The sequence below is a fragment of the Haemorhous mexicanus genome, chromosome 6 (genome assembly GCF_027477595.1).
Source record: "Haemorhous mexicanus isolate bHaeMex1 chromosome 6, bHaeMex1.pri, whole genome shotgun sequence".
Classification (NCBI taxonomy): Eukaryota; Metazoa; Chordata; class Aves; order Passeriformes; family Fringillidae; genus Haemorhous; species Haemorhous mexicanus.
In genome coordinates, this window is record NC_082346.1 from 12,090,040 (window position 1) to 12,105,165 (window position 15,126).

Below are 15,126 nucleotides of genomic sequence, written 5' to 3' on the forward strand. Positions count from 1 at the left end.
TTTGAAAGTATTTTGTCACTTTATAAAGCACCCATTGTACAAACATCTGCGTCAGTCACTCCACATACACGAACAAAGATTATAATCCATCCCCATCGCCTGGAGACAGTGGCTGTTCCTACAAACAACCCAAGTGGGTGGAAGTTTCAGGAGCTGCAGAAGGACAGGAGCCTGAATGTCTCCATAGAGTTTAAATGTACAGTCTTCAAATGTGGTCTTGCAGAGGGATTTTCATCTGGTTGGACATGTGAGGGTGGTTTTTCTTCTCTGTTTTTGTAAAATGGACACAAACCAAGGAAGAAAGTGGCTGGTGCCAGCCCCGGGCCAGCGGCCTTTGAGGTCACTGGCAGTCTGTCACTGCCCTCGGGTGGCTTGGAGCCCAGCCCGGAATACCAAGGGATGCAGCAAAACAAGTAATTTCATATCAAAGTGCTATCATATGCTCATAAAAATAGAAGGAAAATAGAGATGTTTCCTCCCCCACCCCTTGCAATCCTTTGGAATTACAATGATCGGAGCTGTCACCTGGAAAGCCTGACCTCACTGGGAGTGCAAGGATCCAGATGCCATGCAGTGCCCTGTGACAGTGAGTGGGACCACAGTGGGACAGGGGGCAGCCACATTCCAGCGAGCAGGGCTGGGGTGCTGGGGTTTTAATGTTTCATCACTAAACCCTGTCAGGCAAAGCCCCCACTCCACTATACCCCTACAGCTGCAGCACTGCTCCCCCCCCACCAGTGGCCTTGTCTGCCCTTAAAATTCACTGATACTCGCACTAGCAACCGAGCAACCACTCCCATTGTAGGTACACAAAGGAGGCCTTTTATGAGTGTCATTTTTCCTAGTATCCAAAGCCAAATAATGTAGAGTGGAAAAATCACCAGCAGCCTTTTGTCCCATTGACCCCACTCTCTAAACTCTATTTCTGCTACCAGATTTTCCTGGAAAAAAGTATGGGATTGCAGTTTTCACTGCAAAATGTGTCAGACCCTGAATCCTTCTGTCCACCTTCAGGTGCTCAGAGGCTGCAGACCCACAGCAAAGCTGGTGTCCTTGGCCCTTGGCTCGTGGCTGGGCGCAACCCTGGGTGACTCAGAGGGTTGGGAATGTCCAGCAGGGCTTATCTCCTGGTGGGATTCACTGCAGAGGGGAAGGCAAGGCCTAAACTGTGCTGGCTGTTCAAGCTCCCTCTGCTATTGATAGGAGGAGAGGCGTCCTCACAGGACAAATCTTGTCTTTCCAGTGTCTCCCAAGCCCTCAAATCAGCAGTTTCTGAGCCAGTTTCTGTAAAAGAAAGGAAATTCCCGTCTCAAGTCTCATAGGCAGGATCATTTTCAGCTATGTCAGCCTGTGTTGCAGGGCAGGACCTGCCTCTGAGTCCCTGCTCTCCAGAGGGACCTCGGACCCTCTGCAGCAGCAAAAGGGATGGATGAAGGCAAGATCTGAGGCTGGGAAAGGCACTAGGAAAGGAGAGAGGAAGGAGAGACTGTATCGCAAGGCTGTGCATTCAGTCTCATGTACATTTGGGTAAAAGAGGTACCAGGAATTTGACAGTCTGAGGGCACGACAGGATGCAGCCAGGCTGAAAGCAGGATGGTCTGTGGGCATGGGAGAGCCCAGCCTAGTGGGAGGCTGGTGAGAAGCAGGGACAACACCAAGCACATGGAGCTGCACCGGGAAGGTGTCAGGGTGGGCTCTGGGCTTGCTTTGTGGCCTGGCATTTCCAATTGGAGCTAGAAAGCTCTGTCAGGCCCCACCTCCCTCCTTCTCCCCCTTCAGCCTGTGAGTCACTTCATCCCCCTGGTGCCGCACTTCCCCTCCGGCGGGGAGGGACAAGGACCTGTCAGGATTCCCATAGGAAAGGGGCTGCGGAAGGGCCTTGTTATCCTGACCTGGAACAATGCAGGCCATCCCCCTGTGTGGACCTGGAGACCGCAGCCTCCCCTTCCTCCTGCCCTCGGCCGCCGAGAGCATGGGCCTGCCTTGTAAACAAATTGTCTTGCTCTGTTCCGGTGGCAGCTGCACTTCTGGGCGCCTCATCTGGAAAAGGCATCAGCTGTAGGATGAAAGGGGATGTGCAAGATGTTATTACAAGCAATTACTGTAAAAGAGGGGAGACTTTCCCATGCTAGGAACACATCTCTCTTCTTCCCAGAATGCAGTGGGACAGGCTCCTCTGCCCCAGGAGTTATAGTCAAACAAGAGCGTGATCTGCTGCAGAGTGAGCCAAAGCTGGAGGATCAGGGTCCAGCCTGCCTTCCAAAGTAAGCACGCGCTGCCGGGTGTTCCAGCTGTCAGGGCAGGGCTGGGGCAGGGCCATTACCTGGATAAACCCTGTACAGCTCCATCCTGGGGACAGGAGGCACTCCCCCAGTGTCAGAGCCATGTTTGTAAGAGCACCTTTAGTCTTTGAAGAGGGCAGAGGGAGGCTGTGACTGTGCTGGGACCATGCATGAACCTCCGAGACCCCACTGCCCAGGCAGAGGCCTTGAAGAATGTGTCGTTGGTGCTGGGATGGAGGAGTAAGGTGTTTTCTGATGCCTTTTCCCTGAGGGAGAGCTGTCCCTTGGGAGGTGTCAGGTGAGCGAGGACTCTTCCTCTCAGAAGGAATTTTGAGAGCATCTCTTCTCCTTCCTTGTCCCTGAGACTCAGGGGACGGACACACCTTCCTCTTTGTGTGGGTCAAGAGGAAGAGAGGGCAGATGGGGATTATTTCTAATCTAGGAGCTGTTCTCACTCGAGACACAAGGCTGAGAGGGGACCCAGCTTGCTCGTTTTGGGTGACAAGAAGGATGAAGGGATGCAGAGAGAAGGTCTCACTCGCCTGCTGTGGAATGGAGAGACCCTCTCCTCTCTGGCAGATGTGGACCAGCTCTCCCTCTGCTGCCAGCTGGTTGGATGGTCTATTTTACAAACCAAACATCAGGGAGGGTTTGGGGGTCCCACGCCCAGATCATCCCCCTAGATGTGCCCTTTGTATGCATCAAATCCCATTTAGCCTCATTACACCTTTCTGCACCACCTTTAGCAATCCCCATTCAGCTCGGGATCACCTCCCTCACACCTCCATCCTCAGGCTGTTATCACATCCTCCCTGCCTCCCAGTGCATATTTACCCCAGGAATCACCTGTCCCACCCAAAACCGTCCCCAGCTCTTTTCCTCTATCATTATCTCACTGAGTTTGGCAGTCAGGGTTCTCCCCGGTGCCTGACCAGGGACGAGGCAGAAAACCTTTGGGGGACCTGGACTTCTCCTAGGCGAGCAGCCCAGAACACGCGATGGGGCTGGCCCGGTGTTACTTCTTTGCCTCCCAGGGAAGTGGAACCCTTCCACCACTGAGGATGAGCTGTGGCTGGGGCCCCACCAGCATCTGCTCCCTAGAGCCAGAGGGAACCAGTTAACCTCCCGGGGACGTACTGCACCCCAAGCTGCCATGGAATCTTGCTCCTGGGCAAGTTTCACCCTGGACAGGGTAACCTGTTTTCCCACCACTCCAGAGAGATAGGCCGGAGGAGGTTCTACTCCGGGGGTGTCCCAGGGAGCCCCTTGCCGAGCCATGCCGGGTCAGACCCGGACCTTGAGGAGGAGCTGGTCTGCTCCCGGGCGCCACGGCCCCGAAGTAGAGCCCATCTGAGGGTAGACCCCGGTTTGGAGAACACGCACCGCTGGGGCACATTCCACCGGTATGGAGCACGCGGAGAACACACCGCCCTCGGGACAGACCCCACCGGGCCATCCGCCCCAGCCCCGCCCCGGTCCCGCCCGTCCTTGCCGCGGCTGCTGACGCCGGGGGCGGCCCCGCGCCCGCCCCGCCCCGCCCGCCGGACCAACTTCCATTTTAGGTGCGGGAGCGGCGCGGGCGCACGGCGGGACCTGACCGACCCCGCGTTCCGCACACACCGCCCCGCGCCGCCCGGCGGGACCCGGCCTGACCCGCGCCGCCACCGCACCGGGCGCCCGCCTCGCCTCTCGTCTCGCCGCCGCGGCGGGACCCGCGGAGCGGAGCGGGCCGGGCGGCCGTGCCACCGCCGCGGGGCGGGACCGCCCCCCCTGGCCCGTCCGCCGAGGAGCCCGGCCACGGTGAGTCCCTATCGCGGCGTCCGTGCCGCCGCTCAGGGGGCAGAGGGGAGGGAGCAGAGCCGGTGCGGGCCGGCGCCTGCCGGGCGCCGCACGCCCCCGCGGCGGCGGCGGGGCGGGACGGGCCGGTCCTCGCCCGGCGGGGCCGGATCGGGGCTTGGCCGCTCTCTCCTGCCGGAGCCGGTCGGTACCGGGCCCCGGGAGTCCCGTCCTGCCCTGGAACCCGTACCAGGCGCGGCCGCGCCCCGCGGGACCGGTGGGGCGGCGGGGCCCGGCCCTGGCGGGGGCGCTGGCGGCGCCCGGGAGCCCACGGGGAGCGACACAAAGGCGGCTGGGCCGGGCGGCCGCCCCGCTCCCCGCCCGGGGCCGCCGCCGCTCGCCCTGCCCGGAACAAAGGCGGCCCGTGTGCCAGCTTCCCGCGGCCGGCACCGGCGGGCCCCCCCGCCCTCGGGCGGGGATCGGGGCTGGGTCCCTCCAGGGGGTCTTGGCCGGGGCATGGTCCGGTTCTCCGACTCTGCGTCCGGCCGTACGGTTCGGTTCTGCCGGTCTGCGCTGGGGCTCCTCGCCCGGTGTGTCGTTCCGCCTGCGCCTTTGTTCTGCCGGGGAAGGGGCCGGTGTGCCCGGGGGGGTCAAGTGTGCGGGTGGGGCTGCGGCTCCTCCTAATGGATCGCTCTGAGCTTCAAAACAGCCCGACAGGCCCGTCCGCCCGAGCCTACAAGCGACACCGACCCGGTTCCCGAGGAGGCAGGACGATGCCGGAGCCGGCCTCGGGGGTCTGCTGAGCTGCCGGTTCGTTCTGAGTCTCCCTTGGCCACACTGTCATTTAGCGACAGCCCGGCTGCCTCCCCCTTACCCAGCGCTCGTCTCGCCGTCCCCGGCATCACTTTGCCCTGCACGGTGGGCATTCCTATGCCTCCTCGGAGCGTTGCAGAGAGGAGGCTTAGCTTGGGGTGAGAAAGTTTAGGTGCCTCTCAGTCATGAGGGCTGCTGGCATCTGCGAGCCACCCGCGGGCTGGCAGCAGGGAGGTGGGGCACCTCCGTTATGGCCCTGGGCTTTGGGCGAGGGAGCCTGGACAACAAAGCTTCCTCTGATTGTTGGAGGGAGGGGTGGACCTCCTGGAGTGCCTCCCTCTCTCCAAGGGCTCGGTGCCCTTGCCCTTCTAGGGAGCCAGTGACAATGGGGCTTACAGGGTGTTATCTGGGGGGCCTGGGCTGTCCTGTGACCAGCTGGAGCTGGAGACTCCTCTCCCAGGGTTGTGGCACCCTGGCTTCTGCCTTGCTCCCGGTGAGCCAAAGAGAAGCATCTGGGTTCATGGAACCTTGTGATGGTATTGAACTGCAGGTGCCTGTAGTTTCACCGATGCCCTCCCTGCGCTGCACAGATGCTTTTGGACTTGACTGTCCTGGTCTTTGGTGTGGAGAATTGAGCTTGTCCTCAGCTTTGCAGGCATGCTGCGATCCTGTAAGCCATGCTCACAGCTTCTGTTTGAAGTTTCAACTTCCATGCCCTCTCTCCTGGCTGTGGGAAGGTGGGGTCAGCGGCTGGCTGATGACTCCCAGGCCCCAGCCTCTGCTGGGGCTCCTGCTAATGGAGCGGGGCAGTGTGTGCCAGGTCAGTGGCAAGAGCCTAGGCAGGAAAACTATTAGTTGTCTTCTCCAGGGTTACCTTGTCTGCTCCATCCTGCTCCCAGGGCTTTCTTGAGGCAGGTTCTTTACCTGCTGGTGTTTGCTCATGCTCTGTCAACAGCATAAAGGCAGTTTTTAAGGATCTGCTCTTCCACTTGGCTGAGTTTGGCTGGACTCTTGAGTGTGCAGATGACTGTCCTTTGCCGTCTGCAGCATTGCTGAAATCTCGTGCGGAACCTTCCTGGAAGCGGTGGGAGGATGAAAGCGCTCACTCAGTGGAGCATGCTGGGCTTGCCTGGGCTGCCGCAGAGGGGTGAACCTCCTCCCTTCCGACGCAGAGGTCAGGGCCTGATCATTGTGGTTGAGGAGCCCTTGAGGCCATCCCTTCCCTAAAGATGGGCTGGGAGTCAGATGAATGGTCCAGCCCAGACCGCGGAGCCGGCGTCTGTCCCTGGATTGCCTCTCATCTTTTCTCTCCTCCAGCCTCTGGCACGGAGATAAGACCTTGGCCCATCGTATCTGCAGTGGAGGTGGCTTTAGGACACCCAGAAAATAATAGTGTGGCTTGGATCATGCCTGGAAGGCTGTTGGCTTCTCAAAATAGCTTACCAGTGTCTGTGGCCTTAGGGGGAAAGTGCTGGGTAAAGCTCTTGATTTCCCTTCCCAACAACCCCTCAAAACTGTCTCTCATTTACTGCTGGCAGGGACAGAGCCCTTTCCCAAGACTGTGGTGATGCTGTCTCCAGGGAAGTACAGAGCTCTTGTGTCTCTGCAGCACCAGGGCTCTGTCTTGTCCCTGCCTCGCTGACAGGGAGAAGCGGAACCCAGAGCTGGTTTGGGTCAGTAGAAGACAGCAGGTGTTGCCTGGATGTGATGACAAAACCGAACCTGGGCAATTCAGGCACTCCTCCGTGTGTGACACAGGGCTTGGCCAGCAGAGGAGGTTGTCCTCTGGCACAGAGTTCAGGAATGTGCCTCAGCGCTAGGCTGTCAGAATGGGGTTGGATTTACGGGCTCTCGACCAAAGTCCTCGAGTTCTCCGAGGTGGCCACAACCTTCTCTTTGCTTTATATCATCTGAGGAGGCTGTTTGGGGGAGGAAATGGTTTCTTAGAGCCAGTTCTTGTGCTGGAAACCCCCAGCAGCAGGCTGATGAGTCTGTCCAGCTCCTGCCTGTCTTGTGCTTGTTGCTAATCCCCCTTCCTTCCCTCTGGGAAGGCTGCTGGTGTTGGTTTGGCACAGGAGTGCCTGTCCCTCTGCCCTGTTGGTGACTGCTGCCAGAGGCTTGACCTCTGGATTAATGTGCTCTGTTGTGTTCCTGTGTGCCTTCAGCCTGTTGGGGGGCTTTGGGGTGGCACTGAGTGTGGTGTGATCCTCCTGTTTCCCCTTGCCTGTGGAGCCAGCAACTTTTCCTTGTGAGAAATACTGCTTCCTTGTGGTGGCCTGTGCAAGGAGGGGTGAGATGAGTTTGCTCTGCTGGATGTGGGGGCCAGTCAGTGACTAAGAAGCACAAGCTGCCAGGCGTGGTGCCAGGATGGGCCAACCCTTACCAAGGGTGCCAGTCACCTTTGCTTTCGTCTGTTCTTCCCAGCCTGGAGCAGCTGCTGGTCGGAGGTTGGCAGTGGGACGTCTGCCATGGGTCCAAGTACGGACCTTGTACTGAGGTGGGAACAACTGGTCCCTGCTGCCTAGCCCTCCATGCTGGCTCCTGCTGTCTTGAGAGAGATGTGCTTCCCTGCCAGGGGGTGCTCATAGGAGTGGTGGGTGCCTGGGAACTTGTGCCAGTGTCCCTAACCTCACTCTACAGGTCCGTGGTGACTTTGCACTGCAGAGCTCTTACCCACTGCAAGAATGCTTGTGCCAGTGCGGGCCTGAGGACCTGAGCCAGGCTTACCCTGGGTTTGATTTTAGCAGGTCTGTGCCCAGATATTTGTGCTGATAGGATGAGGAATTTCTGCTGTGGTGCCAGTCTTGGTGGAGTGCTTGTCCAGGTGTGCCTAGCTTTCCAGCACAAACAGGGAAGGGTTCAGGCAAACTGGGGTAAGGGCCTAGCCTTGGGAAGAGCTCTCCTATAGCCTTGCCAGAGTGGTGGAGCTCTGGAAACATCTGCAGCTCCAGTGCTTGTATGAGATGCCCCTGGATGGGCTGGGGTTGGTGGCAGCAGCGTGCTGGGCTCCTGTGTGTGAGGGAGGAGCTGTTCCTGTACCTCCATCCTGGCCCTGACTGCTCCTGTTCCTCTGGGCGTTGGCCCTGGTCACAGCAAATGCTGCTCAAAGTTCACTGGCCCTCCTGGGCACACCTGAGCTGTACCTGCCACTGCTGGGTCCCTGAGGGCTGGGCTGTGGGTACGAGGTGTGGGGAGAAAGCAGCTGGAGTGTGCAGGAGTAGGCAGTGGGAGGGCAGCTCTCTTCTCCCCTCGTCTCACACAGCTTTTGCAGCTGTGAAAGCACCTCCTGCATAGGAGAGTGGTTACCTGGGGGAGGGAGCAAGGCGGCCCCATGTGTGAGTTGGATGGCCTTGGACTGGATGAATATGGGGAACTGGTTCCCGCCCATCCAGAAGGAGGAAGGCGTCTTGCTGTCCCCAGACAATCCCTTTTCCTCTCAGCCCCATCTCGTGTGGCGCTGGGGCTGGTCCATTCCGAGAAGAGCCCCTGGCTCTCTCAGCTGCTTCCCGGTGCTCCCGGCCCTGGTCCCGGCTCGGTCGGAAAGGGGAGGCGGTGGTGCTGGGCTGCATGTGGGTATCTGCTGTGGGTGGGAGGGACTGTGTGGAACTGCAAAGACAAGTTTTTCCGACCTGGAAGGGTGGGTCACCGGGGGTGTTTGCATGCTGCTGGCAGGCCCCTTGCCCAGTGGAGTAACACATTCCTGTGAGCGTGTTGCTGCATGCAGGGCTGCTGCTTGCCATGCTTGGCTTGGCTGTGGGCAGGCTGACTTGCTCCAGGGGGAGAGATGTTGTCCCCCTCCTGCTCATTGGGGTCGGAGGGGGAGGAGGTGGAGAGCCCAGGGTGTTTCTGGGACAAATCCTCTCTGATGTGGGGGGCCTGCTTCTCGAGGTTGGCTTTGTGCCACCCTTACTCTTACTTCTCTTTTTTGCCTGCTTTTACCTCCAGGTGTGGCAGAGCCACCTGCTCTCCCCTGATCTCTGCCCAGGGTCTGTCCCCAGCAGCTGGCTGCAGTGGAAAACCATTCACTTCCCTTCTCCATTCTGCTTTTGGCAGCAAGAGGAGTCACCCTGTGAAGGGCAGGTGGATGGGCCTGCAGAGCAAAGCTCTGTCAGCAATGGGAGCTCATGAGAGCCAAGCTCTAATGCTTGGCTTCTTGGGGTGCCCTGTCCTGCCTTCAGGAGTCTTGGCAGCCCCACAGTGTCAGGGAGCTCTGAGGTGTTCTGCAGACAAGGAGATGAGGTGTGTGAGGGAGGCTGGAGAGCTGGCTTAGGGGGCACCTGTTGTGCTGGAGTTGTAGTGTTGGTGCTGCCGTAGCTCTGCAGGTAACCAACCCATCTCGGGGGCATGGCGGGCACAGCCAGAGCCTCGAGGGGTTGGAAAACATCTTCCACCCTCTCATCATAGGATGCTCCCAGCCCTGGACAGGAATGTGATAGCACTATGGATGAGGAATCCTCAGATGTGTTCCCTGGAGGCAGACTGCTTCCAGCAAGCTGGAAGGCCAGGCATCTGGTCTCCTGGTTGAGCCGTGCTGACCTCCTGGCTGGCCCAGCTGGCTGAGGCTGGGCTGGTGGTGGTGCCTATGACTGGCATTCCCAGCCTGGCTCCAGATCATCTGAATGCAGGCCAGGGGCAGTGGGGAGTGGCCCTTGGCAGGACGTCGTGTTTAGAAACTTGCAGGAAAGGGAAGCCACGATGTCATCTCCCGTCTGACCAGGAAGCGCAGGTTTCCTTCCCTTTGGCTTGCACAGGAGCCTGGGAAGGTGCTTCTCAGTGAGAGAGCTGGGGGTGCAAACAGTTTGGGCAGGGGGCTGGCTAGGATGGAGTCCTGCCAGCCTGCTGTCCTGTTTGTCCCTTGCTGTTCTGTGTGAGCGCTGGCTCCTGCTAGCCTGTGTGTGCACCTTGTGGGGCCTTGGAGTGCTCTGGGGGACTTGCTGTCACCCTTCTGCAGCACCCCCTTTCCCCACCTCCAGCCATGATTCACTCCCTGGCTCCTGCCTGATGGTTCTCCAGTGGCTTTCCTTCACCCATTCATTACTGCTCTTGGCAGGGCCCTCGGAGCCATCTCCAGCAGAAGCTGGGTACCTGATGAGGTCATGCCGAGGGAGCGGAGCCGGGGCGTTCAGCCCAGCCCCGCGTGGTTTGTGCTCTGACTCAGCCCGTGGCCGCCCTACCTGCTCGGGGAGTCTGGGCTGGCTGGGGCAAGGGGAGGGCAGGGGGTCCCACTCCTGGGCCGCTCCCTCAGGCCGGCTTGTCTTAATCTCTGCAATTCCCTCCTGGCCACTCCTTCACCAAATGCTACTTCACCTGTTTGCGCTGTGTAGGGAGGGGAGGGTGTCTCCTCTGGAAGAGGGAAGAGTTCCCTGTCTGCCTCAGGGGTGCCTGGGTACCCTCTGGTTGGGGAGACCCCAGGGGGGTTGCTGGGAAGGCTGGGGGGCCCTGTCTCCTATCCTTCTCCCCACTCCTCGTCATGGTTCTTTGGTGACTTGCTGGAAAGGCAGATAGTGCTGACTGCTCCCAGTGGTGCAGGTCCTGTGCTGGTGCCAGTGAGATTCCCCTGTGCTTCCAGGCCCTGCTCCTTTGTCCACTGGTTGGAGCAGGGCCTGGAAGCCAGGACCAGTTCCTGGGGCTGCAGGTGTGGGACAGGAAATGATTCAAGTGACTTCCTTGGGAAGAGGGCTGTGGGAAGGGCTGTATGCTTGGGAAGGGTCCCAGATCCATGTGTCTGGGTGCTGGGCTGGCACAGGTAGCTGCAGGTGCTTGTGCCCGTGGCCTGATGAAGGGAGGCTGCCCCTAATCCTGCTAGGAATGCTGGCCACCAGACTGAGGCCTCTCTTGGGCACAGCCAGCAGCACTTGTGAGCTCTGGAGTAGCTCATGTGCCCCCTGGATGGGGAGCTGGAGAGAGCAGTTTCCCCCATCTGCCGTGCCCTCGGCTTGGGCAGGCAGCCTCGGGTCTCACTGAGGGGACTTTGCTCCCTGGACTCTGCCAATATGGCCCTTATCTCTGGTGTGTTTGTTTTCCCTGCGGGAGAGAGGCAGCTGAATGGGAAAGTTGAGCCCAGCAGAGGGTGTGGGGACGGGTGAAGGGCAGGGACATTGGCATGGCTGGAGCCTGGGGGGCCGTGTTGACCTTCAGCTCAGCACCAGCCTGAGCCTTGTGGCCGTGGGGACAGCTCGTGTCCCCTGTCGAGGTGGCCACTGTTCCCTGGGTGGAACAGGGGGCTGTCCTGCAGTCCCCCTGCTCACCTGCTCGCCTCGGGTCGTGGTGGCAGAGCCGGGGGCTGCTGCCTCCCCCTGCCCGGGAGCCGCTGGGTGAAGCAGGAGCCCACTGGCTTGCCGGAGCGTGGCCTGCCCCGGGAATGCTCTGGCCCCATTCCCAGAATCCGGCGCTGGGTGTTTGTTTGCTGCTGCGCCCCCGAGGTCTGGTGCTACTGTGACAGGAAGCGGGGACGCCGGGGGGGAGGGAGGCCGGCCGCTGGCTGGGGATGTGCCTGTGAAATCCCTTTGTCCCTGCCGAGCGCTCAGCTGCGAATTCCCACAGCGAGGAGAGAGCTGCCTTTGTGCTGCTGCAGGGCTCCCGACATGTGAATCTCCTGGGCCTGGGGGTGTGAGCCGCGGGGCTGGTGCAGAGAGGTGTCAGGGACCCTGCTTGCTACTGTCCCCAGGGTGGGGACCCCCGCAGCAGTGCCCCGTGGCAGCAGGGCTGCTGAGGTGTCCGTGGGCAATCAGATGCAGCAGGATGTTGCTGGCAGGAAGGCGCTGGCCCTGTGGCCATCCCGCTTGGGGGCTGCGGATGGACAGTCTCTGCCTGGAGCCCGGTGGCTTGGCTACCCTCCTGCGCCACTCTCCTCCCTGCAAATGCCAAGGTTAGCTCATCTCCCTTCCTCTTGCCATCCAGCCGGTGCAGAGGGTCAGCAGCTTCCCGGCTCTCCTGGAGGGAAGGAGCTCCTGGCATGCTGTGTCCTGGGCTGTGCTCAGAGGGGGGCGAGTGGCCCCCTGCGTGCCTGGAAGGACAGCTGCCCTGCCACAGGATTGCTGGCATTCCAGCAGAACAATCCCAGCTCTCCACAGCCGACCCTGCACTGCTCCGTGCTTGGCTGCCTCACTCTGCACCCTGCTGGGGTGGCACCGGTCCGGTGACCTCAGCGCAGCCAGGGGCAGATCCCTTCCCCAGGGGATTGCCTGTGTTTCACAACCATCGGCTGTGTCCAGACCCGTCCTGCAGACCCGATGGGTATCTCCGTTCTCAGTCCCCTGCCCTGGGTGAGGGAACGACCCACGCTCCTGCTTCCTCCTGCTTCCTCCCCTCCAGCCCCACCCTGTCCTTATCGCTCCCTCCTCATCCTGCTCCCTGGCTGCCGGCCCGCTCCCTTATAAGGTGCGATCTGTGCCCGGCTTGCATCTCCAGGTGACTCCCCTCTCCTAAGGGAGGCTTTCCCAACCCATCCCGGCTACGTGGCCATCATCCCTGGCACTGGGGGCGGCAGGTGAGGTAGGCCAGGTGGCGATCCTGCTGCCAGTCCAACCAGTTGGGTGTGAAGGGCGGAGGAGGAACGGCTCCCTGCCTGTCCCTGCCCGCGGTGCCACTCCTGGGTGTTCACCCGCCGGGCTCCTGCCGTGACCGGCACCTGGGGCACGGCTCCCCCCGGGGAAGGTGCGGCTGGGCTGGAGCAGGCAGGCGCCCAAGGCGGTGTCCAACCTGCTGCTGGAGCAGCCCTTTCCTGGCCACCTGCCACCCTGCTCGAAGTCCACTGTGCTCTGTGACCTGCCGGGAGGAAGAGCCCTCTTGGCGGCCAGGGAGGCAGCTGGAGCCCAGGGGCAGGAGGTGGGGAAAGCTCTCCCCTGATGTAGGCTCTAGCAGGGCCAGAGTAGCCTAGGGAGTTGGGAGCAAGGAGCCTAACTCAACCTGGGAGCAAAGATGTGTCACTCTGGGCAGGGGTCCCTCAAGGGTGGGCTGCTCTGAGGTGATGGCTGTGGGCACATTCCTGCCTCTGGGGTTGGGAGAGAAACAGCCAAAACTCCCCTTCACCTGCACAGGGATTTGGGATCTACTGTCCGCCATCAGCTGTCCTGCTTTCCCCAATGGCCTGAGGGCCATGGGTGTTCTGAGCTGGACATAGGAGCTGGTGAGCCTGGGTCTGTGGTCTCCCCTCCCATGCTGCTTCAGCCAGGCTGAGGTCTGAGGGTTGATGTGTGAGCCTGGACCCTGTGTTTGGCATGGGGAAAGATGCCAAGGATGCCGGCTCATTTATTTTTTAGATAATTGAGACTGACCAGAAGCCTGTAGTGAATTAGCAGGGCTGTGAGCCCGTGCAGAGCAAGTGCACTGCAAGCACTCGGACAATTGCAGGCTTGAATTATTGATGGAGTTACTGTTTTTCCTAAGTGCATCATGATAGGCAGCTGGAACCAGGAGAATTTGTTGCTTCCTCTCTCTCTCTCTCGGATGGGGTCTGGTGCTGAGAGCTTTCAGAGAGTGGGCAGCCAGCTGGCTCTCCTCAGGGCCCTCAGGCTGAGAGAGAACGGCCAGTTATTGGAGTGGAGTTGGGGACTGTGTTGCAAAATTCCTCAGGAAGTGCATCCCTCTTTGTCAGCCAGGCAGGTGGGTCTGGCACAGGAGCCTCACAAGGGGCTCAGCCAGCCTGGATGAGGGGCTGTGTCCGTCCTGACTATGGAGCTGGAGAAGGGCTGTCCTCATGCTTCATGGTGTGGGAGGCTGCCAAGGATGTCTGGTCATGGTGACAAACCTTGCCATGTGCTGGACAGGTGTCTGGGGGTCACAAACAAGCAGTGAAGCTGTGTGAAGGGCTGGGACGTGGCAGACAGAGCTGATGCAGCTCTGTTCCTCCTTCCTGGTGGCAGCAGGATGATGGCAGTGAGCACCTGGTTTGTCCCTTAGCACAGTGCTGGGGTGGGGATGATGTGGCAGAGGAGATTCTGACTTTGTAGGTGCTTGTTGGACTTTGCCCAAAGTGTTCTGTGCTGAAGCAGCAGCCTTAGCTCCAGGGATCCCAAGACCTTTGGGTGACAGCTCTCCGGGGACTCAGGGTATGGAGCAGGGCTGGAGCAGGTTTTTGGAAGAATCCTCGTAGAGGACTGTGCGGGAGATCCCCTCTGCTGCAGTGGTGCTGCCTGTCAAGCTTCCAGTCTGAGTTTTATCTGCCGGATCTTGTCCATTTTCCCTGGCCTGTGGAATACAATTCCCCATCTGCTGGCTCAGTCTGGGCCCCGGGGTTAATCTTTCTGTGGCAGACTCCAGAAAAACACTCCTGGTCGGGAGCCTTCAAGACCTGGACTCCATCCTCTGGCAGAGGAAGGGTGCAGGTGAACTCTAGATGGGAATGTCTGTGGTTTGGCCCTGGAAATTTATTTTTCCGGGCAAGGGATTTATTCTGTGGGAAGGCCCCTCTGCTGGAGAAGCTGGGGTGAGAGGTTTTGGAAGAACCTGCTGTGTCACAGCTAGCTGCAGCAGAAATGCTGTGGAGGGCTCAGGGTTTGGGGTGCCTGTCTGACTGTATCCATGCCTTTATCCAGATAGGAAAATTGTGGTGGGGAAGTTCCATGCACACAGGTGGGCTGCCAGCTGCTTCCTGGCCAGCAAGGGGCTCTGCTCCCCAGTCTCTGTGACATCTCTCCAGTGGACCCACTCTGGCTTTGGGACCTGTGGGCACAGCACAGGGTGGGGTTGGTGCCAGGAATTTGGGAGATAAGGCCAGGGGGATGTAGGTGTGAAACTTCCTGGGTCACTGCATTGTTTCCTGGGGTCCCCTCGTACTGATTGCTGGGGGGACAGAGAGGATTCTGCTCCTGGGGTGAAGCTGCTCAGGGTGTGCTTTGTCCTTAGGCTTTTTGGTTTGCCTTGAACTGAGCCAGCTGAAATATTTTTGGCTTGCTGGGGTTTTTAAGTAACGGGTGTGTCAGCAAGTGCCTCTCTCATGATGAAAAGGCTTTCATGAGCCATCCTCAGAGCCGGTCAGGGTCTGGCTCTGAAGAATGCTCTGTAGTTGGATCTTCAGAGGCTGGGGGGAGGAGGAGGGGAATGGGAGCAAAGCGATCCCTGGAATTTCACCCTTGCGGGTTCCTGTGTACTTGGCTTTGCACTGTCACGAGTAGCTCACTGGCTGGAGGGAGCAGGATGCATAGCTGAGGCTCTCCCCTTCCTGCCCTCCCTGTCTCATTCCAGAGATGGCCACTGAGTGCCCCGGACAGCATTGGGTGGTATCAAGGGGCCCTATCCTTGAATGTGGGGCAGA

The 15,126-nt window shown here is 59.8% G+C and overlaps 1 protein-coding gene and 1 long non-coding RNA gene across 9 annotated transcripts in view; one reads left to right on the top strand and one right to left on the bottom strand.

Annotated features, from left to right (window-relative positions):
- Positions 1–5,124, bottom strand: LOC132328672 (uncharacterized). The gene is made up of 3 exons (XR_009486824.1): positions 4,933–5,124; positions 1,893–2,056; positions 1–1,284 (listed from the first exon to the last, which is right to left on the bottom strand). It is a non-coding gene; the product is annotated as an uncharacterized LOC132328672 (long non-coding RNA).
- CTNND1 (catenin delta 1) overlaps positions 3,863–15,126 on the top strand; it is a 27,200-nt gene continuing 15,936 nt past the window's right edge. For 2 of the 8 annotated variants that reach the window (XM_059848695.1, XM_059848699.1), the window contains exon 1: positions 4,028–4,082. The gene's annotated coding sequence lies outside the window, so the exon portion shown is untranslated. Of the gene's footprint in view, positions 4,083–15,126 lie in introns of all 8 variants that reach the window. The other 6 variants (XM_059848701.1, XM_059848698.1, XM_059848697.1 and 3 more) reach the window with 6 other exon arrangements.